Here is an 18,537-nt window from a genome sequence, read left to right on the forward strand (position 1 = left end):
TGGCCGACCTCCTCCGCTGTTACAGCAATCTATCTATAGACCTGACCTGTCCATACCAAGATGGCCGACCTCCTCCTCTCTGACAGCAATCTATCTATAGACCTGACCTGTCCGTACCAAGATGGCCGACCTCCTCCGCTCTGACAGCAATCTATCTATAGACCTGACCTGTCCGTACCAAGATGGCCGACCTCCTCCGCCCTGACAGCAATCTATCTATAGACCTGACCTGTCCGTACCAAGATGGCCGACCTCCTCCGCTCTGACAGCAATCTATCTATAGACCTGACCTGTCCGTACCAAGATGGCCGACCTCCTCCGCCCTGACAGCAATCTATCTATAGACCTGACCTGTCCGTACCAAGATGGCCGACCTCCTCCACTCTGACAGCAATTTATCTATAGACCTGACCTGTCTGTAACAAGATGGCCGACCTCCTCCGCTCTGACAGCAATCTATCTATAGACCTGACCTGTCCGTACCAAGATGGTCGACCTCCTCCGCTCTGACTGCAATCTATCTATAGACCTGACCTGTCTGTACCAAGATGGCCGACCTCCTCCGCTGTTACAGCAATCTATCTATAGACCTGACCTGTCCGTACCAAGATGGCCGACCTCCTCCGCTCTGACAGCAATCTATCTATAGACCTGACCTGTCCGTACCAAGATGGCCGACCTCCTCCGCTCTGACAGCAATCTATCTATAGACCTGACCTGTCCGTACCAAGATGGCCGACCTCCTCCGCCCTGACAGCAATCTATCTATAGACCTGACCTGTCTGTAACAAGATGGCCGACCTCCTCCGCTCTGACAGCAATCTATCTATAGACCTGACCTGTCCGTACCAAGATGGTCGACCTCCTCCGCTCTGACTGCAATCTATCTATAGACCTGACCTGTCTGTACCAAGATGGCCGACCTCCTCCGCTCTGACAGCAATCTATCTATAGACCTGACCTGTCTGTACCAAGATGGCCGACCTCCTCCGCTGTTACAGCAATCTATCTATAGACCTGACCTGTCTGTACCAAGATGGCCGACCTCCTCCGCTCTGACAGCAATCTATCTATAGACCTGACCTGTCCGTACCAAGATGGCCGACCTCCTCCGCTCTGACAGCAATCTATCTATAGACCTGACCTGTCCGTACCAAGATGGCCGACCTCCTCCACTCTGACAGCAATCTATCTATAGACCTGACCTGTCCGTACCAAGATGGCCGACCTCCTCCGCTCTGACAGCAATCTATCTATAGACCTGACCTGTCCGTACCAAGATGGCCGACCTCCTCCACTCTGACAGCAATCTATCTATAGACCTGACCTGTCCGTACCAAGATGGCCGACCTCCTCCGCTCTGACAGCAATCTATCTGTAGACCTGACCTGTCCGTACCAAGATGGCCGACCTCCTCCGCTCTGACAGCAATCTATCTATAGTCCTAACCTGTCCGTACCAAGATGGCCGAGACAGGAGTATGTAATGTACAGAATGCAGGAGACAGGAGTATGTAATGTACAGAATGCAGGAGTATGTAATGTACAGAATGCAGGAGACAGGAGTATGTAATGTACAGAATGCAGGGGTCGGACTCTGCACCACCCACCCCCCCAGCTCTATACACCCCAAATGCCCACCCAGCTCCATACACCCCCCCATCCACCCCAAATGCCCCCAGCAGCTCCATCCACCCCAAATGCCCACCCTAGCTCAATCCACCCCAAATACCCACCCTAGCACTATCTATCCCAAAAACCCATCCAACCTCCAAACACTCCAAATGCCCACCCCAGCTCCATCCACCCCCCCATCCAGCTCCATTTTTGGGGGTGCAAACAGGAAAAAGGAATAAGCATTGCTTTGCGGCAAAAAACGCTGTTAAAAATTGCGTGACTTTGAGGTCACAAAAGTGTGAAAGGGGCCTTCAGTAATCAAGGTAGAGTGTGCCCCCTTCAATGCAGAGAGACCAGCATGCCGTGCCCCCCTTCAATGCAGAGAGACCATCGTGACCCCTTTAATGCAGAATAACCAGCGTGACCCCTTTCAATGCAGAATAACCAGCGTGACCCCTTTCAATGCAGAATAACCAGCGTGACCCCTTTCAATGAGAATAACCAGCGTGACCCCTTTCAATGCAGAATAACCAGCGTGGCCCCTTTCAATGCAGAATAACCAGCGTGACCCCTTTCAATGCAGAATAACCAGCGTGACCCCTTTAATGCAAAATAACCAGCATGACCCCTTTAATGCAAAATAACCAGCATGACCCCTTTAATGCAAAATAACCAGCATAACCCCTTTAATGCAGAATGGCCAGCGTGACCCCTTTCAATGAGAATAACCAGCGTGACCCCTTTCAATGCAGAATAACCAGCGTGGCCCCTTTCAATGCAGAATAACCAGCGTGACCCCTTTCAATGCAGAATAACCAGCGTGACCCCTTTAATGCAAAATAACCAGCATGACCCCTTTAATGCAAAATAACCAGCATGACCCCTTTAATGCAAAATAACCAGCATAACCCCTTTAATGCAGAATGGCCAGCGTGACCCCTTTCAATGCAGAGGGAGGGAGGAATGACAGAGGGAGCGAGGGAGGGAGGGAGAGAGAGATGACAGAGGGAGGGAGGGAGAGAGAGATGACAGAGGGAGGGAGGGAGAGAGAGATGACGGAGGGCGGGATGGAGAGAGAGATGACGGAGGGAGAGATGACAGAGGGAGGGAGGGAGAGAGAGATGATGGAGGGAGGTAGGGAGGGAGAGAGAGATGAGGGAGGGAGAGATGACAGAGGGAGGGAGGGATGACAGAGGGAGGGAGGGGTGACAGAGGGAGGGAGGGATGACAGAGGGAGGGAGAGAGAGATGACAGAGGGAGGGAGAGAGAGATGACAGAGGGAGGGAGGGAGAGAGAGATGACAGAGGGAGGGAGGGAGAGAGAGATGACAGAGGGAGGGAGGGAGAGAGAGATGACGGAGGGAGAGATGACAGAGGGAGGGAGGGAAAGAGAGATGACGGAGGGAGGGAGAGATGACAGAGGAAGGGAGAGATGACAGAGGGAGGGAGGGATGACAGAGGGAGGGAGGGATGACAGAGGGAGGGAGGGGTGACAGAGGGAGGGAGGGATGACAGAGGGAGGGAGAGAGAGATGACAGAGGGAGGGAGAGAGAGATGACAGAGGGAGGGAGAGAGAGATGACAGAGGGAGGGAGGGAGAGAGAGATGACGGAGGGAGGTAGGGAGGGAGAGAGAGATGACGGAGGGAGGGAGGGAGAGATGACAGAGGAAGGGAGAGATGACAGAGGGAGGGAGGGATGACAGAGGGAGGGAGGGGTGACAGAGGGAGGGAGAGAGAGATGACAGAGGGAGGGAGGGAGAGAGAGATGACAGAGGGAGGGAGGGAGAGAGAGATGACAGAGGGAGGGAGGGAGAGAGAGATGACGGAGGGAGGTAGGGAGGGAGAGAGAGATGACGGAGGGAGGGAGGGAGGGAGGGACAGATGACAGAGGGAGGGAGAGATGACGGAGGGAGGGATGACAGAGGGAGGGAGGGATGACTGAGGGAGGGAGGGATGAGGGAGGAATGGATGACGAGGGGAGGGATGGATGACAGAGGGAGGGAGGTCTGTGCCTCTGATCTCTATAGTAATACAGAACTAACCAGGCTGACAATTTTCAGGATCTGACACCTCTGGGAGTCACATCACGCATATATTGGCAGCACCAAGCACTTCCCCTTTCTTTACATATCTATAGACCTGACCTGTCCGTACCAAGATGGCCGACCTCCTCCGCTCTGACAGCAATCTATCTATAGACCTGACCTGTCCGTACCAAGATGGCCGACCTCCATTCGCAATGCAGCCGGGCAGCCACTTGGTGCGGGACCCAGAAGCCAAAGGAGATCCCTGTAGCAGCAATGTGCTAGTGGTATGCTAGCAGTGTAGTAGCGTTGTAGTAGTAGTGTAGTAGCAATGTAGTAGTGTTGTTGTAGTAGCAGCGGTGTAGTAGTGGTGGTGTAGCAGTGGTGTAGTAGTAGTGTTTTTCTAGTAGTGGTGTAGTAGTGTTGTTGTGATAGCAGTGTGGTAGTGGTGGTGTGGTAGCGCTGTAGTAGCAGTGTGGTAGTAGTGTAGTGACGGTGTAGTGGTGGTGTGATAGCGCTGTAGTAGCGGTGTGGTAGTAGTGTAGTGACGGTGTAGTAGTGGTGTGGTAGCGCTGTAGTAGCGGTGTGGTAGTAGTGTAGTGGGGGTGTGGTAGCGCTGTAGTAGCGGTGTGGTAGTAGTGTAGTGACGGTGTAGTGGTGGTGTGATAGCGCTGTAGTAGCAGTGTGGTAGTAGTGTAGTGACGGTGTAGTAGTGGTGTGGTAGCGCTGTAGTAGCGGTGTGGTAGTAGTGTAGTGGGGGTGTGGTAGCGCTGTAGTAGCGGTGTGGTAGTAGTGTAGTGACGGTGTAGTAGTGGTGTGGTAGCGCTGTAGTAGCGGTGTGGTAGTAGTGTAGTGACGGTGTAGTAGTGTTGTAGTAGTTGTGTGACGGTGTAGTAGTGTTGTTGTAGTAGTTGTGTGGCAGCGGTGTAGTGGTGGTGTGGTAGCGCTGTAGTAGCGGTGTGGTAGTAGTGTAGTGACGGTGTAGTAGTGTTGTTGTAGTAGTTGTGTGGTGGTGTGGTAGCGCTGTAGTAGCAGTGTGGTAGTGTTGTAGTGGCGTAGTAGCGGTGTAGTAGTGTTGTAGTGGTGGTGTGGTAGCGCTGTAGTAGCGGTGTGGTAGTAGTGTAGTGATGGTGTGGTAGTGTTGTAGTGGCGTAGTAGCGGTGTAGTAGCAGTGTGGTAGTGTTGTAGTGGCGTAGTAGCGGTGTAGTAGTAGTTGTGTGGTGGTGTGGTAGCGCCGTAGTAGCGGTGTAGTAGTGTTGTAGTAGTGGTGTGGTAGTAGTGTAGTAGCGGTGTGGTAGTGTTGTAGTGGCGTAGTAGCGGTTTAGTAGCAGTGTGGTAGTGGCGTAGTAGCGGTGTAGTAGTGTTGTAGTAGTGGTGTGGTAGCGCTGTAGTAGCGGTGTGGTAGTAGTGTAGTGACTGTGTAGTATCGGTGTAGCGGTGGTGTGATAGCAGTGTAGTAGTGGTGGTGTGGTAGCGATGTAGTAGTGTTGTTGTAGTAGTGTAGTGACGGTGTAGTAGTGGTGTGATAGCGCTTTGGTAGTAGTGTAGTGACGGTGTAGTAGTGTTGTTGTAGTAGTTGTGTGGTAGTGGTGGTGTGATAGCAGTGTAGTAGTGCTGTAGTAGTGGTGGTGTGGTAGCGATGTAGTAGTGTTGTTGTAGTAGTGGTGGTGTGGTAGTAGTGTAGTGACGGTGTAGTGGTGGTGTGATAGCGCTGTAGTAGCGGTGTGGTAGTAGTGCAGTGACGGTGTAGTAGTGGTGTGGTAGCGCTGTAGTAGCGGTGTGGTAGTAGTGTAGTGACGGTGTAGTAGTGGTGTGATAGCAGTGTAGTAGTGCTGTAGTAGTGGTGTCTACCTTAGTGACTTCCATCTTCTAGGGGCACAGGTCTGGTATATACATAGTTGGTCTAAGCTGTAACAATGTATAATATATCCATCGCTGGAATCCCTCCATGCAGCACTGTATGACGCACCCGGCGCGGGTCGGAAAGTCATTCTAGAACGAGGTGATCAGCGATTCGCTATTATTGTTCTGCCGGTAAGTTGGGGGTCTGGGCTGATGTTGGTTAGGAGGAATATTTCTGGGTGCAGGGAGGGGGGGAGGGGACTGGGGTCGGGGAGCAGCTGAACTCGGAGTCGGATCACACATCATCACACCTTGTGACTGCACAGAGAGAGGTGTGAGCTGGCAATTCCTGCAGAAGTGGTAGCTGCAAATACAGTGAAGGAGTTTAAGCATGCATGGGATAGGCATAAGGCTATCCTTCATATAAGATAGGGCCAGGGACTATTCATAGGATTCAGATATATTGGGCAGACTAGATGGGCCAAATGGTTCTTATCTGCCGACACATTCTATGTTTCTATAATTCATCACCCCCCCCCCCCCACCCGACTTTCCAGGATTAACCCTTTATCCCCACACAGGGAGCGTCAGATGACATCCTTACATGTGGGGCCCCCAGGGGCGGGGTCAGTCCGGCTCTCATAGCGTCACATCAATGTCACTTTCTTAGTGAGCGTGTAATATTTTATAAAAGTTGAAAGACTCCGCGCTATGGGCCTATTTGGGTATGATATATGGTTCAGACTGCTGCCTCCCTATAATATAGTCCGAAGACTATATAATGTATGAAAAGAAAGGGGTAGGGGGTGGCGCTGTCCGGTATTCAAAGAGGGTGTTACTTGTATAACAAATATAAAACCAGTGTGCGAATCCTTAATGAGGTAGCCTCAGCATCAAAGTGACAAATGCATGTATTTCTCCGTGTAGCTGACGGGTGCTGTATACATAGAAAATTCATGTCAATGATGAATATATATGTACTACGTGAAATATTGCACAAGAGTGATATAATCAATAAGTAATCACAAACATATATAAGTGCAGCCGTGCATAACGTATTATACCTATATAAAGTGACAAGTGCTAAAGTAAATGCTATCTTGGATGATCCAGTAAGTATATATAAAACTTAATAAAAAATGAATACACATAGATATATTAAGTGCAACCGTGCTTGAAGTGGCTCAGATAGTCCCCAATATTTAAAGTGACCAGTGCAAATTGATGCTCGATGATAAAAAAATACAATAAGTGACAAAACTGGTAAGTGTACCAAAATGGGGGGGGATGAATAATTTAAATGGGGACTGTAAAGTGACAAATGCTAAAAACACCCAAATAATGTGTCCAATAACCAAAATATAATAATTAATGAGTCTCTTTGAAAGGAACACCTTTCAAGCTGACAGTGAACTCCCTAAACTGTGAGTGGATGCTAAGTTATTTCGTTATACACAACATATGCTACGCAATGGAGGCTTATTTTTTGTTCTAGTGACCAAGAAGTGTCGAGTCATCGGCTTAAAGAGTGCGGTAAGCAGCGGTGTCATTGGTGGGTCACCCACCGACGCCATACATTGTTTTTAGCACGGATCACAACACGTGGTACTTGGCATTACTAGCACTCGGCACTTTATAGATATGTATAATATATGACATTGATAATATGGCACACTGAGCACAGCCCATGTTAAACTTATTGATGTTTTAACAGCACGTAGCACTTTTTATTTATTGTTTGTACCACAAGCACTATATGCACTTTTCTATAGCGTGTGAAGTACATACAGTAATTGCACAAACACAATTTTAAAGTGGTAGCGCCGGTCCCAACATTTCTTGCAATTTTCCTAATCTACTACCTCAGAGGTAGGTTGGAGGCAGCTTACACCACTAATTTAGCCTGACTTAGTACTGAAAACTCCATAGCGCTGGTATATAACCCTTTTTCTAAGGCACAGATCTGGCCAAGGTTACAAAAAGATTTCTGCTGCACTTAAGGTTCCTAAGAGTACAGTGGCCTCCATAATCCTCAAATGGACGACGTTTGGGACGACCAGAACCCTTCCTAGAGCTGGCCGTCCGGCCAAACTGAGCTATCGGGGGAGAAGAGCCTTGGTGAGAGAGGTAAAGAAGAACCCAAAGATCACTGTGGCTGAGCTCCAGAGATGCAGTCAGGAGATGGGAGAAAGTTGTAGAAAGACAACCATCACTGCAGCCCTCCACCAGTCGAGGCTTTATGGCAGAGTGGCCCGACGGAAGCCTCTCCTCAGTGTAAGACACATGAAAGCCGGCATGGAGTTTGCTAAAAAACACCTGAAGGACTCCAAGATGGTGAGAAATAAGATTCTCTGGTCTGATGAGACCAAAATAGAACTTTTTGGCCTTAATTCTAAGCGGTATGTGTGGAGAAAACCAGGCACTGCTCATCACCTGTCCAATACAGTCCCAACAGTGAAGCATGGTGGTGGCAGCATCATGCTGTGGGGGTGTTTTTCAGCTGCAGGGACAGGACGACTGGTTGCAATCGAGGGAAAGATAAATGCGGCCAAGTACAGGGATATCCTGGACAAAAACCTTCTCCAGAGTGCTCTGGACCTCAGACTGGGCCGAAGGTTTACCTTCCAACAAGACAATGACCCTAAGCACACAGCTAAAATAACGAAGGAGTGGCTTCACAACAACTCAGTGACTGTTCTTGAATGGCCCAGCCAGAGCCCTGACTTAAACCCAATTGAGCATCTCTGGAGAGACCTAAAAATGGCTGTCCACCAACGTTTACCATCCAACCTGACAGAACTGGAGAGGATCTGCAAGGAGGAATGGCAGAGGATCCCCAAATCCAGGTGTGAAAGACTTGTTGCATCTTTCCCAAAAAGACTCCTGGCTGTATTAGATCAAAAGGGGGCTTCTACTAAATACTGAGCAAAGGGTCTGAATACTTAGGACCATGTGATATTTCAGTTTTTCTTTTTTAATAAATCTGTAACAATGTCAACAATTCTGTGTTTTTCTGTCAGTATGGGGTGCTATGTGTACATTCATGAGGAAGAAGAATGAACTTAAATGATTTTAGCAAATGGCTGCAATATAACAAAGAGTGAAAAATTTAAGGGGGTCTGAATACTTTCCGTACCCACTGTAAGCAAGAAATTGTACAATTTAGAGGCACTGAGGACTTAGACATGACAACTACTCATCGTTTATATTTTACAACCATCATATTTTATCCCAAAATCTATAAAATCATCATCATATCTAACCATTCATTATCACTTTACAATTCACATTGGACATTCATTTTTTTTCCTGTAGTCTATTAAGCTTATTTGCACAGGGGAACGCCCCTCACCCCGCCGTACCCCACCGCGGCGAGGCGTGTCATTGCCGGCCACACATTGGCTCCTGGGATAGGATTTTCATCAATCTCAGGAGTCAATGGACATCCTCCGTTGATAGCATTGCGATATTCCCAAACAGGAAATGGCACGATGCAAGGCAACAAGTTCCGCACTTTGTAGTTTATGCGCATGCGTGAGATCGGGAGGTAAAAAACATGTAACAGGCGCATGAGCCACACAGTTAAACAAGGTCCATAAGGGTCCAAAAAAAGTCTTAGATGAAGGGGGGGGGGGGAGTCCAACATATAGTGCAGCCGTCTAGAAACCAATAAGCCAGGGGTTCCACCAAGCTGAAGACAAAAAGAGAGAGAGACGCCTCTAAGTGTAGACTATAAAACACATTAATTGAATAAAAGTATGCACTCACACCTGTGTGTAAAGAAAAGCATGTGAAGGGACCCTCCGGGGGACTCCAAGACAGGTCAGTGGGGGGAAGAGATCATCCGGTCCATGCTGCCATCCCACGGGGGGCTGGTCTCCTCTTCACCATTGCCGGCAATGACGGCGGAGCAGGAGCGAGAGCGAGGCTCTGAAGTCCGTGGATTGAAGACGAGGCTTGGTCAGCAGTAGCATGTGGATGACGTCACTTGGAATGCGACACGTTTCTGAGCGTGCGTGCTGCCGAGGGGCAGGCAGCTGCGCTCCTTCACCGTGAAATGGGGAGGTGCATGCTGGGTAGCCAGCAGTGCCATATCCCAGAAGGAGATACCAGTGGGCTTCACATGCCCACACTGAAGACAGGTGTGTGCTCGGAAGGGACAGCAAGGTCAGTTTCCAAAAAAAAAAACAAACAATTAGAAAACCTACATTAACCTCCTCCCGCCCTCCGTATAGACAAATGATGGTGGGCGGGATGCTCTCTCATTCTGGGATGACGTCATATGACATCGCCCCAGTCTCACTGCGCTTGTTGTGATCGCCCAGGGACATGGTGCAACCCCAATCTCGATAAAGAGCCGATGACGTGTCCAATCACAGCTGAACAAGGAAATGCCAGTTCTCTGCTTTTCCAATCTTACACTGACAGAGTGTGAGGAGAGGAGAGCCAGTTGGCGGCATTTCCCACAGGGGAGACTGTACAGATCATCAGTGCCGCCCATCATGTTCCGTCAGTGTGGCCTATACGTACCGCCCATCAGTACTGCATATTAGTGCCACCTCATCAGTTCCCTTCAGTGCCGTCTCATCAGTGCAACCTATCAGTGCCCATCAGTGCTGCCTATTAGTGCCTCCTCATCAGTGCCCATCCGTGCAGCTTTATCGGTGTAGGAGAAACATTACTTTTTTTTACAAAATTTACTGACCGAAACTAAGAAAAACTTTTTTGTTTTCATAATTTTCGGTCTTTTTTTTTTTTTTATAAAAAAATTTGTTTGGGTACAGTATAGCACGACTGAGTAATTGTCATTCAAAGTGTGACAGCACCGAAAGCTATGCAGGAAGGGAGAGAAAGTGCCCGGTATTGAAGGGGTTAAATACTAATATTTTCTATTACATTATGTCCAAACATCACGGGGGGTTTAAAAAAAAAAAACACAGCTGGAACTCCGCTTTAACAACAAATCAATTCTAAAATAATAAAGGAAAATGACTCAAATAAAACTGGATGTTTACTCAACAGTATTACAAATCACCCCAATATGATACAGGGTGTTCGATGGGTGTTATCCAGTATTTCTCAACATGTTTCACTGGGGATTCCGCTTCTTCAGGAGTATTTGAAAACTAAAACAGAAATATACAATATAGTATACGGGTAGGAAGATGTATATACAGTATCTCACAAAAGTAAGTACACTTACTTTACTTTACTTACCTAATGACACTTTGCTACAATGTAAAGTAGTGAGTGTACAGCTTGTATAACAGTGTAAATTTGCTGTCCTCTCAAAATAACTCAACACACAGCCATTAATGTCTAAACCGCTGGCAACAAAAGTCAGTACACCCCTAAATGACAATGTCCAAATGTGGCCCAAAGTGTCAATATTTTGTGTGGCAACTATTATTTTTCAGCACTGCCTTAACCCTCTTGGGCATGGAGTTCACCAGAGCTTCACAGGTTGCCACTGGAGTCCTCTTCCCCTCCTCCATGACGACATCACAGAGCTGGTGGATATTAGAGACCTTGTGCTCCTCCACCTTCCGTTTGAGGATGCCCCACAGATGCTCAATAGGGTTTAGGTCTGGAGACATGCTTGGCCAGTCCATCACCTTTACCCTCAGCTTCTTTAGCAAGGCAGTGGTCGTCTTGGAGGTGTGTTTGGGGTCGTTATCATGTTGCAATACTGCCCTGCGGCCCAGTCTCTGAAGGGAGGGGATCATGCTCTGCTTCAGTATGTCACAGTACATGTTGGCATTCGTGGTTCCTTCAATGAACTGTAGCTCCCCAGTGCCGGCAGCACTCATGCAGCCCCAGACCATGACACTCCCACCACAATGCTTGACTGTAGGAAGACACACTTGTCTTTGTACTCCTCACCTGGTTGCCGCCACACACACCTGACACCATCTGACACCAAATAAGTTTATCTTGGTCTCCTCAGACCACAGGAGATGGTTCCAGTAATCCATGTCCTTAGTCTGCTTGTCTTCAGCAAACTGTTTTTGGGCTTTCTTGTGCATCATCTTTATAAGAGGCTTCCTTCTGGGATGACAGCCATGCAGACCAATTTGATGCAGTGTGCGGCGTATGGTCTGAGCACTGACAGGCTGACCCCCCCCACCCCTTTAACCTCTGCAGCAATGCTGGCAGCACTCATACGTCTATTTCCCAAAGACAACCTCTGCACTCAACTTCTTTGGTGGACCATGCTGAGCCCTGTTCTGAGTGGAACCTGTCCTGTTAAACCGCTGTATGGTCTTGGCCACCGTGCTGCAGCTCAGTTTCAGGGTCTTGGCAAACTTCTTATAACCTAGGCCATCTTTATGTAGAGCAACAATTCTTTTTTTCAGATCCTCAGAGTTCTTTGCCATGAGGCCCAGTATGTGAGAGCGAGAACACCAAATTTTACACCTGAGACCTTGTAACACTGAGTCACATGACACCGAGGAGGGAAAATGGATATTTGGGCCCAATTTGGACATTGTCATTTAGGGGTGTACTGACTTTTGTTGCCAGCGGTTTAGACATTAATGGCTGTGTGTTGAGTTATTTTGAGGGGACAGTAAATTTACACTGTTATACAAGCTGTACACTCACTACTTTACCTTGTAGCAAAGTGTCATTTCTTCAGTGTTGTCACATGAAAAGATAGAATAAAATATTTACACAAATGGGAGGGGTGTACTTACTTTTTTGAGATCCTGTAGAGGCGTGTCTGGTTCTCTATGCCCCGCCCACCACTCGGCATGTAAAGGGTTTATGTTACTAACCTGCCCGAACCGGGCGCATGCGCATTCTCAGGAGGGGAAAGAAATCTTCATGCTACACCAGATGTAGACTCCGCCTCTCTCTAGCAGACCCCGCTCCTGTATACGCCCCTTTCCCCTCACTTCCTTTTCAGACCCCGCCCCGCTGGCCGCCGGTCACTATGGGAGCCAGGGACGCGCTGTCTCCCTTTCTCGCCCCGCCCACCGGAAGTCCCGTAGCTTAGCTCCGCTCGCCGTTGCTAGGAGACGGGTGTTGATTCGGATTGGTGACATATAGACTGTCAACATGGTGATCGTTCCGAAATAATGAGATGGGGGGGGGGGGCCCTGAGCTGTAACGATTGGGGGGCCCTGAGGTGTACTGATTGGGGGGCCCTGAGGTATAGTGATTATTGGACCCTGAGGTATAGTGATTGGGGGGCCCTGAGGTGTACTGATTGGGTACCCTGAGGTATAGTGATTGTGGGGGCCCTGAGGTGTACCAATTGGGGGGCTGAGGTGTACTGACTGTGGGGGGGGGGGCCCTGAGGTGTACTAACTGTGGGGGGGGGCCTGAGGTGTACCGATTGGGGGGCCCTGAGGTGTAACGATTAGGGGACCCTGAGGTATACCAATTGGGGGGCTGAGGTGAGCTGATTGGGGGGCTCTTAGGTGTACTGATTGGGGGGCTGAGGTGTACTGATTGGGGGGCCCTGAGGTGTATTAATTGGGGGTCTTGGGGTGTACTGACTGTGGGGGGGCTGAGGTGTATTGACTGTGGGGGGGGGGACCTGAGGTGTACTGATTGGGGGGCCCTGAGGTATATTGATTGGGGGGCCCTGAGGTATACTTATATACTTATTGGGGGGCTATGTTAGTCAAATAGGTCGCTGAGGTTTGGATATACCAGCCAGTAATGGATTTCAGGAACAGCCAATCTCCTCTCAGGTATGGAGGGGGGCGGAGACTGAGGTTGCTGATAAAGTTCCGTTCTTCAGGTTCAGAGTGGAAGTTTCTTCAGGAATGATGTTGATGATTCAATCAGTGTGGAATATTTTTGCATCTTATAAAACAAACAGATTATATATAATGTGAAAATAAGAATAAACTGCGCTAACTAGAAACAAATATAAGCAGCTAGCACACTAAAACAGACATGTGGTGTTAAGCAAAATGGAAAAAAGTACTGTGCAGCTCAAAAAAATATATTATATGATAGCATATATACAGTATATGTGTGAAAAAAGCAATAAAGTCCCAAGTGAAATAACACAAATCATCCTAGGTGAAAAGAGTGATCCAAGGACATCCGATCAAACAGGAGAGAGCTTAACCATTACCTCTCCTGTTGGTGTTGAGATCAGATGTCCTCTTTTCACCTTGGATGATTTGTGTTATTTCACTTGGGACTTTATTGCTTTTTCTCATATATATATATATATATGCTATCATATAGTATATTTTTTAGCGCTGCACAGTACTTTTTCCATTATACATAAATGTGGCCATTACTGGAGAAACCTACATCTGTTGTGATTGGGCCCCCTGATGCTGGGGGGGTGAGTGTCAGCTCCCTGTACCAATGTGAAGTAAATGTGTTGTGTTATAATTGTATCTGACCCGTTCTGTGCTCACTCTCCAGACTCAGAGGAAGAAGATGTCAGCCAGTGGGAAGAAGAGCCCCGGACAGGTGGATGAAATGTCCATTGAGGACATGAGCAACGAGCAGGTGGGTCCTCTTTACTAGGAATGAGGTCATCTAAGGGGGACAGGATGGCATTTGCCTCTGGTGGGAGAGTCTTCTAGAGTGTACCAGCAGCTATAGTTCATCCACATAGGGCAGGGGATGTCTAATGCTCTGGGTCCCTGGTGCCCAACCTGTGGCCCTTTGGCATATGATATGCGGCCCTCAGCAGTCTGTAGAGGGAACATTGATGAGGGGAATAGCATTGATCTCTACCAGCCTCATGTAACATCTTCACAGTCTCCTATTGTCTTCTGCAGCATCTCCCCAACCTACAATGTATCCTGTCCTCACTCTCTGACCCTCATTTCCTCTATCAGTTCTGCAGTCTCTGACACTTTTCTCCAGCATTATACATATACTGATTACTGAACATTTTGTGCGGCCCTATGATGATGTCAGGGGCCACAGTTGAGGCCCACTTTTCGCTCATAAGTTGACAACCCCTGATCTAGGGACAATATTGAACTGAAATAAAAGCACCCCTGTGCGACCACTATGAAATTCCCAAATTTTGTGAATAAATATTTGCTGCTGTCAGAATCTAGAGTGTTCCACACACCGATCTACAAATAGTTAAAGAAGGTGATTCAGCGCTGCAAAGTGCTGTCCATCCAAAGATCCAAAAAAGATCCATGAATAAAAATGGAATAAAGCTCAGATAAAGGGTCCCGTGTTCAAAAATCCCTTCCCTCCTAAGGGTAAAAAAATTTCTCTTAAGTCCTCCGACAGTCGCCGCCCATTCACACAGTCTTCACTAATGGGGTATTGCTTCCCCTCCGCAGGAGTTTATAGGCAAAACACTTGTAAAAGAACAATTCATCTACATAGTCACACCCATGGGGGCTGTCCTTCTAGTCCAATACCCCCCTGCAATAGCCATCCCCACTCTGTTTGTCTTCTGCCTAGCTTAGGTGTGGATAGGCTTCCCTGTGCTGAGGCTACAGTCTGAGCCTTCTTCTTTTATTTTATGATTTATTTTCTGAAAAGTCATTTTTCTCTTACGTCCTCCGACAGTCGCCGCCTCTTCATATTCGTCACATATGGGGTATTAGACTTTGCTCCGAAGGAGTAGCTAGGCAACAGAATATGTTAACAATAAAGCTTTAACATATCCCACCCTCAAGGGGTGGTCCCCTCAGTCAATACCCTCCTACTTCCTGCAACCATATCTCAGTTTTAATGTCTAGCTTGTCAGGAGTGGCTGGCTCTCTCTGTGCTGGGACTTTCTGTCCCAGACTCTTTCTTCTTTTTAATATTTTGTTTGAGTTTTCTCTCTACCTTTACTTAGCTGTTATTTTTGTCAGCATTAGTTAGTTCTTCGGACGAAGAGGATCATGCGGACTGGGTCTCGGGCTGATCCCCCTGGTCACAGGTCGTGGGTCAGTGGCTTCCCAGTCTGCCATCGAGCGTTCAGCCAGGTAACGCTCCTGGCACAGTGAACGACCCATCCCTGTTCGGTGCAGGGATGATTGGTGAGGTGGCTACCTCACCGGACGCTGTGCGGTTTCTTAACCTCCATTGTGTGCGTCTTGAATTGCGACTCTCCCTGCCTCATGTGCAGCGGCTTGTTCGCCTGTGCGGGTTCCCCACGCCATGTGAGGTAAGTGTATTTATGTGGGGACCTGTCTGTCTGGGGGGGTCTCAGTCTGGGACTGTGTAACCTGCCTTTAATCACACTGCTTGTCTCCCTATCTCTCGGCTGCATGCTGTGGGCTGCAAGGGGGGGGGGGGGGAGCTGTATGACACTGTGTGTGTCAGGCTGGGCAGTGTGAGGAGCTGTGTGCTGTGGGGCATGTTTTTTCTTGGCATGTTTGGGCATATACAGCGATCGCTGCGGCGATCTAACATGTATCCTTATATTGGGATGTAATGTGTGTGTTTTTATGCACTGTGGAGCGGCGTTTTCGGCGCCAAACGACGCCATTTTACCGGCGCCCGCTCCGGCCGCATGGTTTACATGCACGGCGGCCATTTTCTTGTAGCCTCCATAGGCTTACATAGAGCGCCCTGGCAGCATCACTTCCTCTTTCCAGGAACACCGATCGAGGCAGCAGCAGCAGCGGGGTCTCCTCAGGTTTTATCCTTCTATTCTTGCTATCCATTGCCTGTATTCAGTTTGTATATTCCCTGTGGGGGTCTCATTGTGCCTGAGTGTGGTGCGGTGGGCTGCGCTTGCCGCGCTTGCTAAAAGGGGGCAGTTAACCCTTGGTTGTCTGGCATTACAGGGGCAATGGATTCTCAGGAGGGCAAGTTTCCTACAGTATTGGTGGAAAGCCAGGGGACCGCTGTTTCCCCCCCAGGGGGGGATTTAGCCACTATTGTGGCTGGCCTTGCTGCCCAGGTGCAAATGCTGGTGGCTGCTCAATCTACTAAACGGCCCAGAGTTGCTCTGTCCTCTGATTCTGAGGGTGAAAGTGATGGGGCTGTTCTGGCAGGGACCTCCTTATCGGGGTCCCGCTCCTCTCTTGATCTAGTGGGGTCTGAGGTAGAGGCTGAAGTTGAGGGGGTTGATAATTCTCCCCCTGGCTCGCCTGAAGAGCTTGCAATCATGGATGAGTTGATTGCTTCCATTAAGCAGACGCTACGTTTACAGGACGAAGTGTGTCCCCCCGCTGCCTTGGCGGCTTATGGGACGCAGAGGAAACGCAGGACGCCGCAGGTTTTTCCCTGCAATGCTGATTTTCAGCGCGCTGTTAAGGATCAATGGCGCGATCTGCGCAAGCCTTTTGCGGTACCAAGTAAATTCAAGCTGCGTTATCCTTTCTCGCCTGCCACTGATGAACGGGGGTGTGTTCCTCCGCCAGTGGATCATGCAATTGCGGTTTTGAACAAAGCCACTGCGATTCCTGCAGAGGGTTCCCCTGTTTTCCGTGATGCCACGGATAGGAGACTGGAGTCTCTTGCCCGTCATACTTATTCTGTTACGGGTTCTATGCTTAAGGCTCTGTTTGCTTCTCTCATGGCATGGCGGCCCAGGCGATCGCAAGTTGGACGCAGATGCTTAGGCGCGTCCTAGTGGCCGATTCGGCCTCGGCGGCGACCCTGGATATGGTGGATCAGATCCACCAGGGTGTCATGTATCTGTGTGATGCGGACCTGGACCTGATTCCGTTGGCTGCACGTGTGCACAGCGTGGCGGTGTTGTCTCGCCGCCTGGTTTGGTTGAAATGTTGGTCGGTGGACCAATCTTCACGTAAGACCTTAGCCAATCTGCCTTATGATGGGTCTCGCCTTTTTGGGGAGTCCCTGGATGTGTTGATTAAGGGGATCACCGGGGGTAAGAGAACTCTCTTGCCCCATTTCCCCAAGGCTAAGGGGGCTTCTGGGAAGAAGCATGCTAATTTTCGGCCCCCTCAGGGGTCCTTTCGTGCCTTTCGGCCGCACTACAAGGGCAAACCGTTCAAAGGCCAAGGCTCTCAGAAGAAGCCCTGGTCTGGGAAACAGAAGTCCGGCCAATCCGGACCTGCAGCCCATAACAGTTCGGCCTGAAGGGGCGCCCTCACCCAGTTTTGGGGTGGGGGGACGCTTGCTCGGTTTTCTTCAGCCCTGGTTGGCCCGTGTGCGGGACAGATGGGTTCTGGAAATCGTTCGATCTGGTTACAAGATCGAGTTTCTCTCTCGGCCGGAGAGCAGATTTTTTCCCTCAAATCTTCAACTGTCTCCAGAGCGCCTGCGGGATCTGCACCTGGCGGTGCGGGACCTGAGGGCTCAGGGAGTGGTGGTTCCGGTGCCTCATCGGGACAGATTTCGGGGGTTTTATTCCAATCTGTTCACCGTGCCCAGGAAGGAGGGCAAGGTTCGTCCGATTCTGGACTTGAAGGCTCTGAACCGCTCTGTGCGGGTTCGCAAGTTCCGCATGGAATCCCTGCGCTCGGTGGTGGCTGCCCTGGTTCCGGGGGAATTCATGGCCTCCATCGATTTGAAGGATGCGTACCTTCACATCCCCATATTCGAAGGTCATCAGAGATACCTTCGATTTGCCATTGCGGAGGATCACTACCAGTTCGTGGCGTTGCCCTTTGGTCTCGCCTCGGCTCCGCGGGTCTTCACCAAGGTGCTTGCACCGGTTCTGGCATTATTGAGGGCCCAGGGCATTTCTGTCCTGGGGTATCTGGACGACATTCTGGTTCGGTCTGCGACCAGACAGGGTCTGGAGGAGGACCTGTCTGTCACAATGCAAACTCTGCAGGAGTTTGGTTGGACGATAAATGTTCCAAAGTCGACACTGAGTCCGTCGGTTCGTCTTCCCTATCTGGGAATGATACTGGACTCGGTGCAGGCGAAGGTCTTCCTGCCGGAAGACAAACTCAGGACTCTTCAGGAGGAAGTCAGGTCCCTCAGGGACGTTCCACACTCGTCTCTGCGGACGTGCATGAGATGTCTGGGATTGATGGTCTCGGCCTTCGAGGCGATTCCTTTCGCGCAGTTTCACACGCGGGGTCTCCAAGCGGAGATCCTGTCCAGGTGGGACGGGCGACCTCAATCTCTGGAGCTTCAGATCTCGTTGAGTCATCGCACCAGGGAAAACCTTCTGTGGTGGCTCCAGTCCCCGTTGGT

The sequence above is a fragment of the Pelophylax lessonae genome, assembly GCF_965119305.1.
Source record: "Pelophylax lessonae genome assembly, chromosome: 10".
Classification (NCBI taxonomy): Eukaryota; Metazoa; Chordata; class Amphibia; order Anura; family Ranidae; genus Pelophylax; species Pelophylax lessonae.